Source organism: Cupressus sempervirens, chromosome 2, assembly GCF_028749045.1.
Source record: "Cupressus sempervirens isolate cs-2001-9-10 chromosome 2, ASM2874904v1, whole genome shotgun sequence".
Taxonomy (NCBI): Eukaryota; Viridiplantae; Streptophyta; class Pinopsida; order Cupressales; family Cupressaceae; genus Cupressus; species Cupressus sempervirens.
The window spans coordinates 229428412-229445834 of NC_143119.1; positions in this window are offsets into that span (position 1 = coordinate 229428412).

The following is a 17423-nucleotide window of genomic DNA, read 5'->3' on the forward strand; positions in this document are numbered from 1 at the left end:
AAATTTCAACCAATAATGGTTGAAAAATGGTCTCAGATGTACTAGTGGGTCAAATCTAAAATTTTCATGTTGGGTCAACATTGTGTGTTATCACATTCCACGTTTTTTGACAGCAGTGTGAATTTATTTGTTGTCACCATGACATGTTACAAGGATTTTTCTTTAATGCTAAATGACATTCTTTGCCCATTTTTGCATGACATCTATGCATCTCCATTCATCATTAATTATTGTAATGATCAAATCTCATGGGATTTGATTTCTTAGGGTTGGGTGCATTTGTTTTGCCCTTCCTGTCACTTCATTACAATAGATTGATTTCAAGATTAGATTTAGTTTTGATATTTATTTATTGCTACTCTCTGTAACTCAACTCCACCTTGGTTGGGGTTTGAACTTCATGGTTAAATCAGAGTTATTCCTAAACTCTTTAAGAGATAGTTGTAAATACTTTTTCTAGGTTCTTCTATGTTTGTATTTTTGCAGCAGTATTATTCTCTACAACTTTGCCTTCCATTAATGAAACTTCTCATTTTCTTACCTATTATTTCCATTCTTTTGTCTAGTGCATGTATTTTCCTTACAATGAAATTTTTTTTCCATTTTCTTGGATCTATGTGTTATGTTAAGTCTATTAGTGATTGTTGTATAGTGAAATTCATTTCCTTTTAGCACTTCGACCAATTCCAAACCTATATGTTGTATCTTAGAAGGTGGAATAGAGTTAAGATTAGTGTAGTTGGGCATTTCATTAATGTGTAGTGCATCTATAGGCAGCATTGTAACCATTATTTATATCTTGGTGCATCACCTCCCTTTCCCTTTCTGCATTTTATTTCTGTTCTCCTTCTCTCTTTTCCTTGAAAGTGGTAGTTTAGGTGCACCCTGATAGTAAGGAAGCCATCATTCTCTAGAGATTCAGCCTTAGAGCTCAAGTCCCACACTTGGATGTTGTTTCCATGTTACATAAGGTTACCTGAGAAGTGGTTTCTTAAGCAAGGGTGCAGACTTTTGTGTCACTAGTACCCAAGTCACAGACAGTGGGACCTAAGCTTGATATAGAAAATCATGAAGAGGTTAGTGGAAAAAACTCTAAATCCAAAGTACCTATGTTAGCAAGATATGTTAAAAGGAACCATGCACCTAATCAGATCATTAGAGACAAGTTAGATGGAACAATGACAAGAAAAAAATTAAAAGGTACATGTTCTCTTGCTAAATTTGAACCTAGATCAATAAAAGATGCTTTAGATAATGAAAGTAGGACTTAAGCTATGAATGAAGAAATTGAACAAACAAATAGAAATGAGACTTAGACTCTCATTCCTAGACCCAAGAATAAAAGTTTAATCGGCACAAAGTGGGTTTTTAGAAACAAGCTAAATGAAATAGAGAAGTCTCCAAAAAAAAAGAAAGGTTAATTTGTAAAGGTTATTCTAAATAAGAAGGTATTGATTATTGTGAAACATTTTCTCCTGTTGCAATATTAGAAGGTTTTAGAACTCTACTAGCATATGTAACACATCAAGTGTTTAAAGTTTATCAAATAAATGTGAAATCTGCATTCTTGAATGAAATCCTTAATGAGGAAGTCTACATAGAACAATTTGAGGGTTTTGTAGATCCTAACAAAAAAGATATGGTTTATAAATTCTACAAAGAAGAATGGAGGATCGAAATGGAGATTTGTAATCTACAAGTATGTCACAAGTTGTTATTAGATCAAGCCTTATTGTTATGTTCTAATCATTGTACCAGTCTAGGGTAAATCCTTTGGATTAAGGTTGACCTAAAAATTATCTTTAAATCCTTTAATCAAGTGACATGTCAAGTGAATGATCTAAAGTCCTCTAAGAAGGCTTACTCCTAAAAGGGTGATTGAAATCCTTTAACTAGGTCACATTTAATAGTGTGCATTGTAAGCTTTAACAGGGTTGGTCTTTCGCAAGACATCACTTCAGAAGAGTGAGAATGAGTAGCATGTTACTAATGGTTTTTCCCAAATTAGGTTTCCACATTAAAACATTGTGTCAAATGTGTTATTGAATCTATTACGTTTCATGTTTGCATCTTTGCAAAGTTGATTTGATAGTAACCTACAAGTTTAAGTGAATGTATGATATAATGGATGCATGCATGACGAAAATATTTTTATGGATATGGGTTTACTAATCTATGAAAAGATTTAATTTTACATATGGACCTTGGATAACCCTCCCCCTCCCCCTCTTAATTATTTTTAAAAAGTTCAACAATTGGTATCAAAGCAATCTAGTTAAGATGACTAGCTTGAAGGTAGTAGAAGCAAAAAGATCAAGATGTCAAAAAGAGAGATACCCAAGCTTAATATAGATAAATTTCCTATGTGGAAAATTATAATGAAGCTACACCTAGGAGGACTTGGAGATCATACACAATCTACCATCATCACAGAACATGTTAATCCTGTTCAAGCCCTAACTGGTGAAGATTTGAAAAGAAAGAAAGAACACAACCAAGAAATGTTGGAGATTTCCTCCGCCACAAGTAATGCCATGTTTGATGATATCAAGGGTTGTGATGGTGAAAATAAATTTTGGGATGCTCTACACACTATCTATGGAGGTGAAAAAAATGTTCTAAGAGCCAACGTTGAAAGTCTTAGAGGTAAGTTCAATGATATGAGAATGCAAGAAGGTGAGAATATTGTTCAATATTACTCTTGGATAAAAGATGTTTTTAATGCAATAAGAGGATCTACTAATAAAGTAGATGATGATATTGTACTAAGTAATTTTTTGAGAACATTGATTTCTATTTATGCTATTAGAGTTTCTACAATACAAGAACTGAGATGTATGTCAGGGAATGGTCTGACTCTTGGAGGTCTAGTAGGTAGGCTCACTACTTTTGAGCTATCTAATTTTGATAATTACAAGCATGACAATGTTGAATCTGCTTTCAAAGCTAAGATTTCATTGAAGGAACCTAATGAGAAGAAGAAAAGAAAAAGGTAAAATATGTGTCCAATGATAGTGATATAGATGAGGAAGATGTAGATCAACTTGAAGCACTACTAGCAAGGAGATTTCATAGAGGTAAAGGCAAGTTCAAAGGTAAGTTACATATTATATGTTTTAGTTGAAATGAGGTTGGTCATATTGCTGCTAGATGTCCTGAGAAGAAGAATTACAAAGGTGGATACAAGTACAATAGTAGAAGAGATGAAGATAGCAAAGATTACAAAGAAAAATGCAAGAATTATTGCTACGTTGCTGAAGTGGAAACAAAAGATGAATCTGATGATTATGATGATGAAGTGGTGTATGTTGCAATGAAGGATGAATCTGATGATCATGACGATGAAGTGGTGTATGTTGCAATAAAGGATGAATCTGATGAGGATGAGACAATTCTATTAGTGTCTTATGTGAACAAGAATGAAAGATGGATAATTGATAGTGGGTGTTCACATAACATGACTGGAGATAAAAGTAAGGTCATTACCTTGAGTTATTATGATAGAAATAGTATAAGGTTTGTTAATGATGCATCTTGTTTAATAAAATGAAAAGGTTCTATCAAACTCATAGAAAATATTTTGTGTGACAATGCCTATTATGTTGAAGGACTTAACTATAATTTTTTGAGTGTGTCAGAAATGAACAATTCAGGTTGTAAGGTTGAGTTTGAAAACAAGATTGCTAAGATATATGATACTGGTGGAAAAATAATTGGAAAAGGTGATGACACTAGAGGTAATTTAGTCTACCTTGACATAGAGGATGCTACTTTTTTAATTATAGAATTTGATGATGTGTGGCTATAGCACAAGAGGTTATGTCATGTTAATTTTGATAACTTGGTTTGTAATAGTAAAATGAGAAGAGTTAGAGGTTTTCTTAAGTTGAATAAGCCTAACAATATAATTTGCAAACAATTTCAGTTAGGCAAAATGACAAAGTCAAGTTTTAAGAGTAAGACTCGTACCTCCAAAACAATATTAGGGATTGTTCTTACTAGTTTGTGTGGACCAATTGAAGTGCAAAGCTAGAAAGAAGATAAGTACATTATACTATTTTTTGATGATTATTCTAGAATGATGATAGTAATATTTTTGAAACAAAAATCTGATGCTTTCCAAATGTTTAAATGGTAGTTAACAAGAGTTGAGAAGGAAATAGGTAAAAGTATGAAATGTTTGAGATCTGACAAAGGAGGAGAATTTACATCAAATGAGTTTGAGATGTATTTTAATGATAGAGGAATCAAAAGACAGACATCTGCTCATAGGACCCCTCCACAAAATAGAATTGCTAAAAGGAGGAACAGGTCTGTAATGGACTATGATAGGACATTTGTGATGGAGAAAAATGTTGCTTTGAAATATTGGAGAGAAGTTTTAAGTATGATTGTCTATACCTTGAACCATGTGCAAGTCAAGAAAGGTAATCATTCAACACCTTTTGAATTATGGTATGGATACTCACCCAATGTAAAATATTTTAAGGTATTTGGAAGCAAGTGTTATATTCTCAAAGATTTCAGGAATGGTAAATTAGATGTAAAAAGTGAAGAAAGTATATTCCTTGGTTATTCCACAAAAAGTAAACCTTATAAGTGCTTAAATACTAACACTAACAAAGTTGTGGAAAGTGCAAATGTGAAATTTGATAAATATATAGAAGTATATGATGCTGAGCCTATGAAGGAACCAGAAGAATACAAATCATTTGTATACTTTTATGAAGATATGTTTGTGGATGAAGATGTTGTAAATCAAGTTGCAAACCAACAACAAGTTTTTGTGACTACTTAGTCACATACTATGAATGTCAAGTTACATTCAAGAATCGAGCTACATTCAAGCGTCAAATTATAGAATGAAGTAGAGGCATATTTTGATTCAAAGGCTAGTTTACATGAAAAAAAATGTTGAACTAGCTTACAGAGCTATACATAGCGATTCAAAAGTTAAGAGATCATGTGAAGAAACCAAAGCAAAACCAAGATTATTAAAGTATAAAAAGAGACATCACCCTACTATAGAAATCATTGGAGATAAAGATATTAGACCAATAACAAGGAACAAGTTGAGAAATGATACATGTTTTCCAAGCATGCAAAAACCTAAAATAGTGAAAGATGTCTTAGAGGATGTGGACTGGAGTAAATCCATGGAAGAAGAGATTGAATAGATTGAGGAAAATAAGACATGGACTCTATTTCCTAGACTAGAAGATAAAAATGTGATTGGCACCAAGTGGGTATACAGAAAAAAGTAAGATGAAAATGGTTAATTCACAAAGAACAAGGCAAGATTAGTTTGTAAAGGTTATGCATAAGAAGAAGGGATAGACTATGGAGAAACATTTGCCCCTATTGCAAGATTGGAAGGAATGAGAACTCTACCTGCTTACTCTACACACAAAGGTTTCAAAGTTTATCAAATGGATGTCAAGTCTATTTTTCTAAATGGTATATTAGAGGAAGAGGTTTATATAGAATAGGCAGAAGGATTTGTTGATGCTGATAACAAAAACCTGGTATGTAGACTACACAAAGATTTATATGGTTAGAAGAAAGCACCAAGACCATGATATAAGAGGCTTTATAATTATCTTGTGAGGATTGGATTTGAGAGGAGTAGTAATAACAACAATATGTAATTGATGATAGAGAAAGGAAAACTTATTTTACTATCAAAAATTTTTGTTGATGATATCATATCTGGAGGTCAAGATACTTTATGAAAGGCTTTTGTAATTGAAATGAAGAAAGAATTAGAGATGTCTATGTTTGGAGGGATCAAGTTCTATGTGGGTTTACAAGTACATAAAATGAAATATGGTATATACATCACTTAGTCAAAATATGTTAAGGAGATACTAGAAATTTTTGGTTTGGAAGATTCCAAGCTAGTAAGCACACCTATGGTAACATGCCATAAATTATCAAAGAATTATGATTTAGTTGAGGTGAATCAAACATTATACAGGTCTATGATTGGAAAATTACAATATGTAGCACATAGCAGACCTGATATTGCATTATCAGTTGGGATAGTTACAAGATTCTCTGCTAATCCTAGGGAGAATCATTTGATGGTAGTTAACAAAATAATGAGATACTAAAAAGAATAGAAGACTATGGTCTATACTATAAAAAAAATGAGAAATTTTAATTGAGAGCCTACAGTGATGTTGATTGGGCTGGAAATATTGATGATAGAAAGAGAACTAGTAGAGGAGAAATTTTCTTAGGCAAAAGGCTTGTAACATGGACTAGCAAGAAACAAAACTGCATCTCTCAATCTACTGCTAAAGTTGAATATGTTGTCACAGTAAATTGTACAAACATTGTATGGATCAAATAGCTACTCAAAGGTATGAAGGATGAAATCACTGAACCTATGATACTTTATTGTGATAATATAAGTGTTATGAATATGTCAAAGAATCTTGTGATGCATACAAAGACTAAGCACATTGCAATCAAGTATCATTACTTGAGGGAGTTGGGTCAAGATAAAGAGGTGTAGATGGAATATGTTAACACGAAAGAGAAAATAGTTGATATCTTCACAAAATCATTACCTAAGGATGCTCATGATTATCTAAGAGGTAAACTAGGGGTGATACCCCTATCAAAGGCTATCTAAGAAGTATGAGGATTGGGATATGTTACACATTGATGCAATGGATCTTGCTTTAGGAGCTACCTAAAGTATTAATAGAGCTAGAGTTACAAATCAGTCACAAGCTAGGTGATGGAGGGAGAAATTGAGAATGTTTATATTTGTATATTAAAGATGACAAGTCTTTGGCATTTTTGTCAAAGATGGAGATAGTGTACCAAGGGAGAAGAGGGAGAAATTTTTATCCTCATGATCCTACTAAGGGAGAAATCTTGACTGCTGAGGGAGGTATTGTTGTCAAAGAAAGGGAGATAACAGATATAGATAGAAGAAGCACAGAATATCTACATTGAGGGAGAAAGTGTACTTGCTGATTACATCTACCTAGTAAGAGGTAGATAATGTCGAGGGAGATATAATAAGTGGTCAAGATGGAGTCATAAGGATGAGTTGATTGATTGTCTATTGATTAGAACAAAATTTTGTAACCTATTTAGAAGATTAAAGTTGCTGATAGAGGGAGGGATTTTAATACAAAGCATTATTTTATTTTTGGTATTTTGTTGGTTGTACTAATTAAGTTTGGTTAGTTTGGTTTTCCATCAATGCCAAAGAGGGATATTGTTGAAAATTGATTGATACAAGTATGATAAATGTGTTTCAATCATTTTTTTGTCATTGATGTCAAACCTACTACTTTCTCGTAAGGCAATTGCTTATATGATTTGAGTACTATCATTAGTTTGATTGATGAAGAGGATTTGATCAAATGAGGTAACAATAGCACCTAGAGGAAAGGTTGAGTTATGATATGGAAAAGGAGTACAAGGATCAGTTAAGACAATGGTATTATAGTGCATTGATAATCTACTTAAGGTTGTAAAAGATGGTTACACTGATTAAGTTTACAAGAACAAGTTAAATGAAGTTTGTCTACAAAGTTTAACAATCTTCACACTAGGTGCCAAGAAAAATTAGTTTAATCCAAGCAAAAAATTATATGGAGCTAAGAAAAGTCAATTTCAGTGTATGCCGAGTGACACAGTGTAAGCCAAGTAAAGTTTAGGTGATGCTGAGCACCATTAAACTTTAGTTTGTTTTGAGTGATTTAACAATGGAAGTTGAGCAACACAATATGTGTTGAGAATCAAAAGTTAGTTAATTCTAAGTGTCAGCATTATGAGATAGATCAAGAATTCAAAGAATTTGAGCCAACAAGTTTCATTTCTTAGATTGTGTGAACCGTATGGAAGATAAGCTTGATGAGTTGGTGGCACAAATTTCAAGATAAACCATTTTTGTGGTGAATTCAAAGGAGATTGAAGAAGTTTTTTCAAGGGAATAAAATGAAATAATGGGTAAATTCATTGAATCCTACCTAATCTAACCTAACTGTAAAATAGACAATGGTGGATGAATGGAAAAAGCTTCCAATTTTTTATTTATAGAGATGGTTGGTCAGAAGCAAAGGTTGTCATGTGCGAGAACCTAAGGAAGACAAGGATTCTAGGGTATTGCTTCATTCAGTGACCTAAGAGAAGTATTTGCATTGTCAAGAAAAGCAAGAAGGCTTAAGGGTATGGATGCTTGAAGGGTGAACAAGTTGTCGAAGCTAAAGTGTGTGCAAGCCAAGTAGATTAGAGGATTGAAATAGAGATTTTTTATCTACAAGTATGTTATAAGTTTTTATTAGATCAACCCTATTGTTACTTTCTAATCATTGTACCAATATAGGGTAAATCCTTTAGATTAAGGTTAACCTAAAAGTCATTTGTAAATCCTTTAACCGATTGACATTCCAAGTGAATGATCTAAAGTTCTTCAAAAAGGCTTACTCCTAACAGGGTGATTGAAATCCTTTAACTAGGTCACATTTAATAGTGTGCATTGCAACCTTTAAAAGGGTTGGCCTTTCACAGGGCATCACTTTAGAAGAGTGAGAATGAGTAGCACATTACTAGTGGTTTTTCCGAAATTGGGTTTCCATGTTAAATCATTGTGTAAAATGTGTTATTAAATCTATTATCTTTCATGTTTACATTTTTACAAAGTTGATTTGACAGTAACCTACAAGTTTAAGTGAATGTATGATCTAATGGATGCATGCATGATGAAAATGTTTTTATGGATATGGGTTCACTAAGCTGTGAAAAGTTTTAGTTCTACTTCTAAACCTTGGATAACTAATTCACCACCTCCTCTTAGTTATTCAAAATAATTCCAACAATTTCATTATATTATGACATGTTTTGTTGCCATCAATGCCAAAGAGGGAGATTGTAAAAACTAATTGATTAATAGTGTATTGTCTTTGATGTTACATAAAATGTCATATCATTGCCAGTTAGTGTATGTTGATCTCACTTGAGCCTTGAAGATAGTTTCCTATGTTTGTCGAGCATTCTAAAGTTTCCCTAGTTTAGAAGACAGTGTCTATTGAGCTCACTCAGTCATCAAAGGAAAGTTTGTAGAAGTTGAGTGTTAACTAAGCTGACTTGTTGAATCGAACTAGTGTTAACCAAGCTCACATGGTTACCAAAGGAAATTTTTGAATATGTAGTCTTAACCAAGCTCACTTGGTTAACACAAGAAAATCATTTTTGTGTTAGTGTCTACTGAGTAGGGTCGGCAAACAAAGGATTTTCTTGTTTTGGCATATTGAGTTCAATTCATTTGTTTCTTGGTTCTAGCCAATTGAGGAGGTTAATATTAAGCATTCAAAGTTGTATTCAAGTTGACTTGACATTATGTAAGATATAAATATAAGTTCAAGTTGAGGATTGAAAATGTGGAGCACAATAGAATATTTGATGATGCCTAGAGGAAGCAAATTGGAAGGATAAGAAAAATATCCTTGTTGAGTTGTAAAGATACATTTGATCAAAAGGGATCAAGAATACAAGCTAGAGTTGAGATCTATAATCAAAAATTTAGTTGCATCAAAAATCAGGTCATCTCATTGTTACTCTCTAACGATTGTAGTACTGATCTAAAATCTCTTAACTGAGTTGGTTTAACAATTATTTGTAAATCCTCTAACAAGGTGACATTTCTAGATTGAATTATCTAAAGACCTCTAACAAGGATAGTCCTAATAGGGTGATTAAATCTTCTAATAGGGTGACACTTATTAGTGTGTTTTTTAGCCTTTAATAGGGTTGGCTCCTAATAGGGCTCACTTCAAAAGAGTGAAAATTAGAAGCTAGTTGCAATTGGTAGTTTTTCCCAAATTGGGTTTCCACATTAAAATATTAGTGTCAATTATGTTTAAGTTGTTTCCTTTATGTGTTTGCAACTAAGTTAAAGTAAGATTAATCAAATATAATATCTTAAGGTTTGCATGTTAAGTATTTACTGAGTTACATCATTTTCTAGTGTAAACCAAGTGCATGTGTTTTTCTCGAGTTACAACAAAATAAAGTTTAATCACAATTTGATTTGTATTGAAATCTAAGGGATCTAGGATTTATTTTTGTAGTAACTAATTCACCCCTCCCCTCTTAGTTAATCCTCTTATATTTCTAACATTATAGAAATCCATCATAGTTGCATCTGTCATGCCTGACCACTACTTTGAGTTTTTCTGCAAATTAGGACTTTGCTATTTTAGGATTTTGTTCTGAAGTTATGATTGATTTTCTGTAGAACTTGGTTATAATACTGTTGTTGAATCATGAGACTGATGCTGAACATATTTTCTGTGAAAAAACTATGTTTTAGCAATAAATGTGATTTAGGATTTTATAAATTGAATTTGGCATATCTATGATTTCAAGTTGATAGATTATCGATTATGTTATTATGTTTTTGACTCTTTGTTTACTGCATTCTATTTCATGTTGTATGTAGACTTGATGGTGCAGAAATATTTAAATGGTTATATGTTGTATTTATTTAGAATCCTTCTTTGTACTTTCTTATATGTAAGTAAACAGGGATTAAATATTTAGATCGTGTTAAACCTTAAGATGGTTTCGTTTCATGACTCATATTGAATGGTTAATTGAGGGAACCATGGTTTGCATTTATATATAGTTATATAAGTGTTTTCTTATGATTAAAGGTTTAACTCCTTAGTGGAGGTTGGCATATACATTTGTATTTGTTTAAAAAAAAAGAGTTAAATGACCTCTTAAGAAATTAGCATTGATGTAACCCTAAATGGGTATCGATTGCTATGAAGGAGGATAACCTTGTTATTTTGTTTGAGCCATATTGATGGCAATGGACTTGAAACTGCCAAACTTATGGCACTGAAGTTACAGCCGGCCATACCTGGATGTGAGTCAGGTTTTTGCTGATTCTGGGTCAGTTTCTGAGCCACATTGCTCTGTTGATTTTACATCTACGGTTTTGTGCTGAGATATCGGCATTTTAATGGGAGTTGGTTGGAAGGTTAATTTTCTTATTGGGTATAATTCGATGTAGTTATTTCTCAGTAGCTGGCTATTTTTGTTTATGGGGTTTTTGCTTCACTCCATTGTGAAGTCTTCTACGAATTGTGTGAGTTGACATTGTAGAGTTTGCTCACTAGTGTTGGATTCAATTTTTGGGGTTTTGGCATCAGGTTGAATTGAGGAACAATCTTCCATCTTTAGTTGTTCATGTAGGGTGCAATTTCTTATCCTACTCTTTCACTCTATTTGCGAATGCCATGTTAATTTCATTTTGCATAATGTAAAAGTTATCAGATTTGCATATTGTGAAATTTTACAATCAGAGATGAGATATGCACTGCGTGCAATGCAAAGTTTTGCATGTATTCACCTTTAAATGTGGAAGTTGTGGAGAGATATGATTGGAAGTTACTTTATTTATGTTTATTTAGCTTCACCCTAAACATATGTTTCCCACCAAGTTGAGTTTTGTGAGAAACATTTGGTTGTGAAAGTGAGCATGTTGGCTGTTGTGTTAATTTCAAGCAAGTTTTTGTGCTCCCTTTTGTATAAGCTTTGTGAGACCCATACCTCTAGCTTACTTGTTAATACATAACAAATTTTGAGAGGCTCGGCCTCAGACTTGAGAATATTTTTAAAAATGGGCTCTTGTCTGTTGTCAAAGGCAGAGGCATTTTGTCAAATGGTTTGCGTGAAACCATAACAATGTAAAATTGTCATGTTAATTGCATGGTGTTTTATGGGTAATGAAATGTATGAAATATCTTCATGATGCATGGTCTTTATACAGTTTGAACATTGCTAGTCTGAATTTCTTATTACAGTTATCTTGTATTATGATATTGATGAGTAATTCGAGGGTTTTGTCATTATTTTTCTTTAGAAGTGTGTTGAATCTAATAATATGATTAAATTATATATTGAAAATAGTAACTTAGTTAAAAATTGATAATGGTTTTGGAAATGACAATTTGTCAAATATTTTAAAAGGAAACTTGTTCCGAACAGAAACTCTGTGAGAGTATAAATTTTCTTCATAATTTATGATGGAGATTAGAGTTATGAATAACTGTTGTTGTGCAATTGGTTACAAATAAATAAGATTATTTTGAGAGCATAGATATAGGAAGATGTTGTTGTATCACCAAGGTCATTATGTGAACAGCTTGTGAGCATCTTACTATTTTTGGGATTTTGCATCTTATTCATTTTTGGTCATTGATGTAATGAAAGTTATATTACATATTTGTGAGTCGTATTTCAAATTTAATTCAGATAGTGTATTTTAAATGCTGATTGTGGTTATAACAGGGTGGTATCTCACCGTTGAACAATGGTAAAACATCAGTAGAAAATTAGATATTCAGTAACCTTGTAGGTTATCTTTTGTTCAGCATTGACTGCACTTGGATTTAGTAATACTTGATTTTATTATGAAGTGTTTTAATAAGCATTTACAGATTGTTTTGAAATAAGATGTATTTATATTCTTTGATAAAATGGAAAGTCATTTTAAGATATGAGACAGATTATGAAATATGTTGGTGTGATGAAACAAGGGTATCATATGTACATTGTATTAATATCTTGGCCAATTCGGAGGTTAAGCTTAGTTTGTTATAATAGTAGAGATAAGTAGTATAGTACTGTGATTGCTAAATATCATTCAACTGATGTAGCAGTTTGGTGATATTTATGAGATTGTAATATTGTAGTATTTACTTCTGTTATTAAAATAACCTAAGTTTACTTTCAAATTGACAGTAGAAGATGAAAGTTTTAAAAGATGAAGAATGTAATATCATGAGAAAACTAACTTGTTATTAGTTACATGTGCATTCTTAGAATATCTATTTGATGTGTATGTTAAGGATAGCTATAGTGAACGTATATCGAGGTGGCTAAATATAAATTTATTCTATTTAGTTAATTAAATTCAGTGATAATTTAAGATGAATTTTGAGGGTTAATTATAAATAAAAGATAATTGGCCTTACCTATGACTTAAACTAGTAAGGTTAAGTATGGAGAACAAGGCAGGTCTCTATGGCATCACTTCATGAGTATTATAGAGAACCCCATTATGTGTTTTCTAAGAGCTTACCATATACGGATGCAGTATCTTAGCACCATAGTGATGACACCTCAATATATATATGGTTCATTAACTAGTTATTCTTAGTGCAAGTTTAATTTTGCATTGTTTAGAAGGTGTTACTTCTTGCATAGTAATATTAGAATTGCACTATGTTGTGTGGTTAGATATCTGCTTTAAGGTTATATATATATCTTTATATATATATATATATATATATATATATATATATATATATATATATATATGTTAATTTTGACATATATGCAGGTGGACTACACTTTTTAACTCAGTGTGTACTGAGCCCTCTATGTGTTGTGTTGCATGTTTGTGTTATTTTCAGGTGTTCAAGTTGAATATAGAGTATGAAGGAAGGCTGTTGAAGTTACTTCATGAAACTGAATTTGATACTTGTAAATTTCATTTGTGGGACCTAGGCATCTTGAATGATATTTTTCATTAATATTGTACTAAACTCATTATGTATAGAAATCTTTATAGAAATATATTTCGATGATATATTCTTTTATGTTGAGGTTTATATTTCTAAGAATGATTCAATCTCTGTACTTGATCTTTAAATTTGATGATTAAATAAAAATTCCAAGGTTCTTTATGTTTGTCCATAGCTTAGTTTTATTTTTGTTTGTGGTGTGTTACATTTGGTATCAGAGAAATGGTTAGATTAACCAGGACTCTTGGGTTTTAGGGTTTTTCTTGTCTTCGATGTGTTATTAGCAGTTAATTGTTTTAGGTTGTTATCATGCCTCCCGTCACTGGAGGAACTCAAGGTCGCAATATTCCTGAAGATAACCTTGCTGGTAGAGGCAGAGGTAGAGGCAGGGGCCATGGTAGAGGTCCTAGGAACCAAGGAAATGTTGGGGATGATCAGTTTGATCAGAATGCTAGGCTTGGAAACTATCAAGATAACCAGGAAGATCAAGCTATGATACTTCAATAGATACTGGAATGTCTCGATAATATTGAGACTAATAACTAGATTCCTGGTGGGGGTGCAAATGTGCAGGTACCTCTTGTGCAGGGTATTAACCTTCCTGTCAAGGAAGATCTAGTGGCAAGAGCTCAGCTCAAGGATCTTTCCAAGATGAAAGGGTCGTTATTCTACGGTAAAAAATAGGGTACAGTGGCAGAAGCTTGGCTACTAAACATTGAATGATGCTTTGTCTTACATCATTACTTGAGTAATGTGAAGGTAAGATGGATAGTTATGCATTTGAGAGGATTTGGTTCCTTGTGGTGGGAGCAGGAGTTGGAGAAGCTGGGCATTGATATCTCTCTAGTTACTTGGGAGCTCTTTGTAGAGCAATTCAAGGAGAGGTTTATGTCTGAATATTGGTGGCAGGCCTGTGCAGAGGAGTTCTTTCAGATTATGCAGTCTGGCTCTACAGTGGAAGCTTATGAATGTAGGTTCTATGAGCTTCAAAATTTTTCTAGCTGGGTAGAAAATAATAAAGCCATGATTCAACATTTCATCAGGGGGCTTATGCCCAAGATCGGGGAGGAAGTGAGAACTTTCAGACTTGTGTCTATGCAGGAAGCTTCGGAATGAGAAAAGTTGATTGAGATGAAGTTTGGATATCATGGGGCTTCATACAAAACCAACATGAATCCACCTACTTCGGATGTCAGTAGGAATCAAAAGCCTCCACAAGGTAGTTCAAAATTAGGATTTTCAGGTGGAAAATTCAAGAAGAGAAAGTTCGGTAAGAACTCCAAGGGTTCAGAATAGCCTAAACCATCTCAACCACCCCAGAGTATGCAACGTAATAATCCATCTCCTAACCTTTTTGGTTAGAATATGGGATTTTAGAAATATGTTGAGTGTTATCATTGTGGTCAGATAGGTCATTACCAGTATCAGTTCCCTAATTGGGACAAGCCAAAGGTTGGACCTAAGCTAGCTAGGTCTAAAGTGACAGTTGGTGATTCTACCAAGAACCACTGTGTTTTTGCTACCCTGGATCAGAAGCAAGGAAAACATCAGAACACGGTTATTGAAGCTTAGGGTAATACTCAAGGTATGAAAGTATCTATTTTATTTGACTTTGGAGCTACAGATTCCTTTATTTCTTTTTCTTTAGTTGCATATAGTGGAATTCATGTGGTTAAGGCAAGGAATAGATGACAAGTGGAGTTAGCGTTAGGTTCTAGGGTGAACACTGATATAGTTGCTCCTAATTGTAAGATTCAAATGAAATCTTTTACTACTTTAGCGAACCTTAGGGTTATCCCTTTAGGATCGTATGACATAGTTTTGGGAATGGATTGGTTAGAACGACATCAAGCTATTTTGGATTGCAAGGATAAGATAATCACTTGTTTGGATGATGTTGGATCAGTTAGAGTTATTACTGGAATCAAGAGACCCATCTCTTTGCAGACAATTTCTACCAAGCAACTGGAAAAGTGTGCTCAAAAAGGCTATAGTTTGTTTTCCATAATGGTAAACGACTTAAATTATTCCATGGATAATGGTTCTTTTCTCGATCATCTAGTCTTGCAGAGTTTTTTGGATGTATTTGTTGAAGAGATTTCGAGAATACCACAAAGAAGAGAAATTGGATTTTGGATCGATTTAGTGCTAGGAACATAACCAATTTCCAAGGCTTCTTACAAGATGACAGCTCAAGAGCTAGTTGAACTTAAATTTTAGTTGGAGGAGCTTTTGTAGAAAGGTTTGATTCATCCTAGTGTATCACCTTGGGGTGCTCCCATAATTTTTGTCAAGAAGAAAGATGGCTCCTTGAGACTTTGTATAGACTATAGACAGTTAAACAAGGTCACTGTTAAGAACAGGTATCCTTTGCCTAGAATTGATGACTTGTTTGATCAATTCAAGGGTGCTTGAGTCTTTTCAAAGATTGATCTAAAATCTGGATATCATCAACTTAGAATCTAGGAAGTCGATATTCATAAGATAGCTTTTTGCACCAAGTATGGGCACTATGAATTCGTGGTAGTACCATTTGGGTTAACTAATGCACCTTCTATTTTTATGAGCCATATGAATAGTGTGCTTAGAAGTTTCCTTGATAAGATCGTAGTGGTTTTTTTGGATGATATTTTGGTATATTCTTGCTCTACGGAGGAGCATGATCAGCATTTAGAGCAAGTTTTGGAGTGCCTTCATAGGAACAAACTATTTGCCAATCCTTTGAAGTGTGAATTCTTCAAGTTTGAGATTTTTTACTTAGGTCATATCATTTTTGGGGATGGAATTTCTGTAGATCCATCCAAAATTTGGGCTATTGTAGATTGGCCAGCACCTGCAAATGTGTCCGAGGTTCGAAGTTTCATGGGCTTAGCGAGCTATTACCATAGATTTGTATCAAAATTTTCCAGAATAGCACATCCTATCACATCTCTTTAGAGAAAAGGGAAGAAATTTGTCTGGATAGAGGAGTGCGAGGTAGCATTTTAGAAACTTAAGGAATGTTTGACTAGTGCACCCATTCTGGTAGTCCTTGATTCAGCTAAGGAGTTTTTGGTTTGCACTGATGCATCTTTGGATGGAATAGGGGTAGTGTTGATGCAGGAAGGATGTGTTATAGCTTATGATTCTAGAAAGCTTAAGAGTCATGAGGTGAATTACCCTACTCATGATCTTGAACTTGCAATGATCATGCATGCTTTGACCAAGTGGAAGCATTTTCTTTTGGGTCAACGATTTGAGTTACATACTGATCATCGAAGCCTTCAGTATCTTTTCACACAACCAAACCTCAATGCTAGGCAGCAAAGATGGATGGAGTTCTTGTGTGAATATGAATTTGGGATTAGTTATGTGCAAGGGAAGTTACACAGTGTTGCTGATGCACTTAATAGAAGGCGACATGAATTATCTTCTTTGATCTTAACAGTGGATCTTAGGGATAAGATTCTTCAAAATCTTTTTGCAAATCATTGGTTTTAGGATGTTAAGGCTGTTATTGATAGTGGTAGCATCTTAGAAGGGCATTTTGAGGGGTATTTAGTAAATTTTGAAGGTTTACTACTTTTTAGAGGGAGTGTGTACGTTCCTATTTCGAGTGATTTGAGAAATCTAGTTATGTTGGAGGCTCACAAAGCACCATATTCAGCTCATCCGGTGTCAAGAAAATGCTTGCTAACCTTAAGCAGCATTATTATTGGCCTAGAATGAAAAGAGACATAGAAGATTTTGTGGCTCGATGCTTAGAGTGTCAGTGGGTTAAGGTTGAACATTAGCACCCTGCGGGACTATTGCAACCACATAATGTTCCAGAATGGAAATGGGACACCATTTCTATAGATTTTATTACTAGATTGCCTATTA